The following is a 6,337-nucleotide window of genomic DNA, read 5'->3' as shown; positions in this document are numbered from 1 at the left end:
TTCTAAATTTAGGGCCCCAACCCACCGCGCAGCGCTGGGGGCCGGGGGGGGGACAGTAGGTCCCTCCCCTCATTCTTATTTAGGGCCCCCACCCACCGCTCAGTTGTGGGGGTCGGGGGGGAGGACAGTAGATCCCCCTCATTCTTATTTAGGGCCCCAACCCACCGCTCAGGGGTAGGGGTCGGGGGGAGGACAGTAGGTCCCTCCCCTCATTCTTATTTAGGGCCCTCACCCACCGCTCAGGGGTAGGGGTCGGGGGGAGGACAGTAGGCCCCCCTCATTGTTTTGTAGGACCCCCACCCGCCGCGCACGGGTGTTGGCCAAGGGGAGGACAATAGATCCCCCCCCTTATTTTACTTTAGGGCCCCCACCCTGCTCACTGTTTAATAGACTTGCCCCTACACGCGGTATAGCGAGTAGGGGCATAATTTACTAATACTAAGTAATCTTTACTTAGTATTAGTAAATGTGGCTGAAAGACTAATTTAGGTCTTTCAGCCTTTTGGTAGATAGCTCACATGCTGCACTGGCCAATCACAGCCATGCCATTAGTAGGCATGACTGTGATGGCTTCTAAGGGTGAGTCTTACCGCAATACCAAAAGTACTAGCAGTTTCTATTATGGGATTGGGACAGTGGATAAGATTGTTTTAAAAAGATGAATGGATTTGAGGAAGATGTTATGGTACTCTGTGAATATTTAGCTTAGATTAAAGTACTTAAAGCGAGCTGCTTGCAAAGCTCCCATTAACACGATATCCCAATGTAATCAATGGAAAATGAATAAACAAAATAATAATAATAATGAATTTCTAATTTTCTAATTATATGTTTATGTTTAGAAATATGGTATTTACTAGAATGTTCATAAAACAAACATACATAGCGGTTTTAATTAAAAAGAGATACAGTGTGCTGAAATTCAAACCGGCTGAATTAGAAGGAAATTTTAGCTTTGCATCAGAAGGCAATTCTTGGGAAATAAAATGAAAATGGAAATATCAAATTAAAAATCCATGTTTATCCATGAGTTGTTTTTTTTAAGACACATTGAGGATATAAAGTTATGAACTGAAAATTAGGGCTGTGTAACAAAGAGCAGAGTGTGAGTGCAATAAATCATAGCAAATTCTGTAAAATGCTGCTTGCTATTCATAGAAATAATAAATAGTTACAATAGGTAATGTGTGCTGACCATACTGCATATAATTACACATATTAATGTTGTTTCTAAATTCAGTATGAACGGGACTTAATGTGCCTTACCTGACAGTACTACGGCATTTCAGAAGCATTGAATGAATCATAAATTGAATGACAAAATGAATCCATTTCCAATCGTTGATGCTCATTTATAGTCAGCTAAAAACTGAATTTGCTTAACCCATTTAGTCCATTTTTCAGCTATTCACAGGCTTTTACTTTCTACTAAAATCTGTAATATTCCGTGCTTATGTTTTACATTATTTATCACTTTGTGCAGATGTAGCAAACAGAATTACTCCCACCGGTATGTGATCCAGTGATGTGTGTTCTTATAAGGAATTTGCATTTTAGCTGAAACATTTGCCAGTTCTGTTTTCGGGGGCCTACATTAAACACTTAATATTGCAATATGTCAACGTGTCTGCCCCAGATAGTACTCTCTGTTTTCAATATGTGATGGCATCTATTAAAGTCTAATCATTTTGTATTGTTTTTAACATTATTTTTTGTTTTTGTTTACGTCTCTGAATTTCATTTGCCCTGTTATGACATCCATATGGGGACAACCCAGAAGATATTTCTTGGCAATAACAAACGTCTCTGAAAGCCAGTACGATAATGACTTGGGAGGGTACCAAAATGGTTGAAGCAAAAACAAGCGCCCACTCTGTGCTACATGACTAGCTTTGTAAAAAATGTCTTCTGCACAAATAAATATTGTTTTTTGGAAGTCTTCATGGTCTTGGCCTATTATATCACAAAATTTAAATTTTATTAAGCAAGCATGATTCATTGTTTCGCTGTAGAAATATTGTTAATACATATGATGTCTGTAGTGGTATAACTAATAACAGCACTGGAACTGTTAATTTGGCTGTTATAGGAATGTGTCAGATCCCTGGAACAGATTTGAAAATTAGATTCCTTTTAGGCCAGGCACCCAGCTGTGTCCTTCTGGCCAGGTGAAAATATGTACCCAAATGACATTCATATTTACTCTTCCCCAGACTTTCTAACTGTGTAAGACAAGCGCACGAGGAAACAGTTTGATTCAATTCAGTTTGGTTTCTGTAATTCTGAAATTTCGTTTAGTCGATATTTTATAATTGCCAATCCGGAGCAAACTGAAATTCGACCAAAGGTTTTTGGAAATATCCAAAATGCAGACATCCGTCATTCCCTATAAGACACTATTTAGTAGCTAGTTTTCCTAATTTGGTACCCTCATATGGGATTGCCCTACTTAGGATACCAAATGATGCGCTGTTTAGTAGATAGATCACCAACTTTGGTACCCTTATGTGGGATCACACCCAGGGAGGATCAGGATCACACAGGAAGCATCCTCAAAGTAGCTGATCCTCCCTGGGTGTGACAGTTCTCAGTGACACTTTAGCCCCCTGGATTTTGTAAATAGTTTTTTTTTTTCTGTACAATCTGTACAATGTTTGTTTTATATTTTTTTTCTTTAAACACTTTTCATATGAAAAGGACTACAATGGAGACATAAGTAAATTTTTATAATTATTTATCGTGCTTTTTTAACCCCTTAAGGACTGATCCAAATGTACACATTGTGTTCAAAACAAAACGTCAAACAAAAACTTGATTTGCGTTATATGTCTGTTCAGGCGTAATTCGCCTCTTTCATATTATGCACACTTATTATATATCATTTTATTCAGGGGAAACAGGGCTTTCATTTAACATCAAATATTTAGGTATGAAACATAATTTAATATGAATAAAATATCAAAAAATGGAAGAAAATTTGAATTTTAAAAATTATTTTAGTTTTACGTGACATTTTAACTGTGAATGTCATAATACTGTTTGCTTTTACTGCAATAAAATACACATATTTGTATTTAGCATTGTCTCACGTATAAATCAATGCCCCCTATGTACAGGTTTTATGGTGTTTTGGGAAGTTACAGGGTCAAATATAGCATGTAAAATTTTTCAGTGTTTTCACATTGAAATTCTCCAGATTGGTTACGTTGCCTTTGAGACCGTATGGTAGCCCAGAAATGAGAATTACCCCCATGATGACATACCATTTACAATAGTAGACAACCCAAGGTATTGCAAATGGGGTATTCCAGTCTTTTTTAGTAGCCACTTGGTCACAAACATTAGCCAAAGTTAGCATTAATATTTGTTTGTGTGTGAAAAATGCAAAAAACTAATTTGAACGCAATTTTGGTATTTGCAATACCTTGGGTTGTCTACTTTTGCAAATGGAATACAATCATGGGGGTAATTCTCATTCCTGGGCTACCATACGGTCTCAAAGGCAACATAACCAACCTGGCGAATTTCAATGTGCAAAAACTGAAACGCAAGCCTTATATTTGACTCTGGAACTTTTGAAAACACCATAAAACCTGTACATGAGGGGTACCGTTATACTCGGGAGACTTCGTTGAACACAAATATTAGTGTTTAAAAAAATGTAAACGTATCACAACAATTATATCGTACGTGTAAGTGCCATTTGTGCTTGAAAAATGAAAACATTTCACTTTTACTGTTTTGACACAAATATCTGTGTTCAGCAAAGTCTACCGAGTAAAACTGTACCCCCCATGTACAGGTTTTATGGTGTCTTGGAAAGTTACAGGGTTAAATATAGTGCTAGCAAATTAAATTAACAAAATACTCAAAAAGCTGGAATGAACCAGACTGGCTGAGTATAATACTGGAAGTAAAGAATATTAGATATAAATGCTGTGTAATCAAGAAAAAATAATGATAATAAATGAATAAATAACAGAACCAAATATTAAGCAAAGTGCAATCTTGCCTTAGTGGCTCACCTCTAGAGATGCCTAATAGTACCCTTATTCCTACTAGGCTCAAAAAACGCGACAGGCTCGTGACTTTATTAGGCAATATAAATGGTCAAGTCCTGTAGCTTTGAGCGTATTGGGTAGGTGAATGTCATACAGCTGACATGGGTATCTGGGATGTGGTCACTAAATAGGGCCTGAATGGTTAAGGAGTGCCGTGTGGCTAGTGATAACACTAATGTGATTAGTAGCCTATAAATATTCAGACAACAGCACAATGGTTACCCAAATTATCCAAACAGGCGTTAAGGGACAGCATGTGACTATTCTCTGTGGGATAAGCGTCTAGCATCTATAGAGGATTGATAAATCCCTCTAGAAACTGGTGCTAGATAGCTGTAACTCTAAACATATATTAGTTACATACATTAATTACAGAGAAGTATTCAACATGCATATTAGGGTCCCAGTATTTTATCAGAGGGAATCACCCTTTACAGGCAAACATATTGTGACCACAGAACAAAAGGAAGAGGTGAAAAGCAAAGATTAAAGTGACTCTTTGTGCAGAACCATACTTAGGATGTTGGTTACCTGCACATAGTGATAGATAGCCCAAGTGAAGAAAAGTAAAGGGAAATGAGCCCGACGCGCGTTTCGGTGCTTGCTATGATGCACCTTCGTCATTATTTTTATTTATATATAGGTATATATACGTATATACTTAGTTATATAGATATAAATATTATTTTGTTCTACATGTATTTTGATATCTATATACATATTAATTTTAAAATACAGTTAGAATGAATTTACACATATATATATATATTATTTATTTATTTTTTATTTTGTAACTAGTTACATATTTATTTATTTTATATTATATAGAAATATATATATATAATGTAAATTATGTATATATTTAATCAATATCATTGTATGTGTATTTTGATATTAATATATATATATAAAGGCTTGGCCTGTAGTTGTGGGAGGGGCTTGGTTTCCCTATAAAAGGGCTACCAATCCACTCTCACATTACCGTCAATGGTCTGGCGAGTCAGAAACGTTACTTCCGGTTCTGACCGCCATCTTGGATTTTCGTCTTACCTGTTCCTCGCGGTCTCCTGGTCTCCTGGTCTCCTGGTCCGGTGCTCTCCTGCGTTGTCCGGGCTCCCCAGGGTCTCTTTTCCCGCCACCGCTGTCCGCACAGTTTTCCGGTACTCGCTGCCGCCGAAAAACCGTAAGTGGGGCCCGCCGTAAAGCAAACTGCTTCTTACTCACAGCTTACACGGCGGAGCCCTTTCGCATTTCGGCACTTCTTTGTAAAATCACTCCGCCGCTCAGTAAAATAATCCATGTCCTTTTAAACTGCAAAACGATATCGCTGCATTCGGCTACACACTTAAAATTTTCTGCTTTCAACTAAACGGTTTAAATATGTACTGTATCACTATTTTAAAATTCACACGTTAATTAGGAATTTTAACACGATCCGGCACCCACTTCTTAGGTGGAATTTCGCCCCCTACCGGTCAATAACGATACTACACACAAATTATTTTTTTTTTTCCTCTTCTCCCTCTCTTTCTCTTATTATGTATACATAAATTATGCTACACCTGAATTATGATTTCTGACGTCTTCCCACAGGTTCTTTATCAGAAGTTATATTAAGAATTGGGCACCGGAGTCGGTACCATTTATACCTTATTTATAGGTTGGTAATATTGTCACTGGTTATGTTTTATGTAATGGCCATATAACATATAATATTAGGTTAAAAATATTATTTACTCTCCTAGGCTTAGTCAGCGGAACGGTAGCTTTTACAAGCAAGAAGCCGGTTTCTCTCGGTTATATCTCCTCCGCAAGTTATCGGGTAGGTTCTGGTTCTAAGGTCCACGATCTGGCCTAACCACTACCCCAGTTTCAGATATTTATATATCATCTTATACCCACAGGTTAACCAACCGACAATATCACAGTTTCTCTGCAATTGAGAGGTCAAGCCTGACTCACTCTTCAGGTACTACGCCAGATCCCACTATTTCCTAAAATATTATTTGAGGGGTACTGGTCCTAGATTAGGTGGCCCAATTAGTTAAATATTTTCTGGTCTTAATCCTTAGGCTAGTGGTCCCGCGAGGCCAACATCCCTAACCTCACACTCGGAGGTAATACGTCCCTCGGGCCAAATCATAGCTAGCCGCCTCGCATCAATGCAAAGAGAGGGCCTCACCTGTCACTCCCAATCTTTCTTATGCTTTAAATGACACCGAGAGGCCAACACCCCGCCACAACGTTCGGTGGCCTCAAACGTCCCCTCGGGCCCA

Source organism: Pelobates fuscus, chromosome 3, assembly GCF_036172605.1.
Source record: "Pelobates fuscus isolate aPelFus1 chromosome 3, aPelFus1.pri, whole genome shotgun sequence".
In the NCBI taxonomy this organism is placed as follows: domain Eukaryota; kingdom Metazoa; phylum Chordata; class Amphibia; order Anura; family Pelobatidae; genus Pelobates; species Pelobates fuscus.
Note: the sequence above shows the minus strand (reverse complement) of the source record.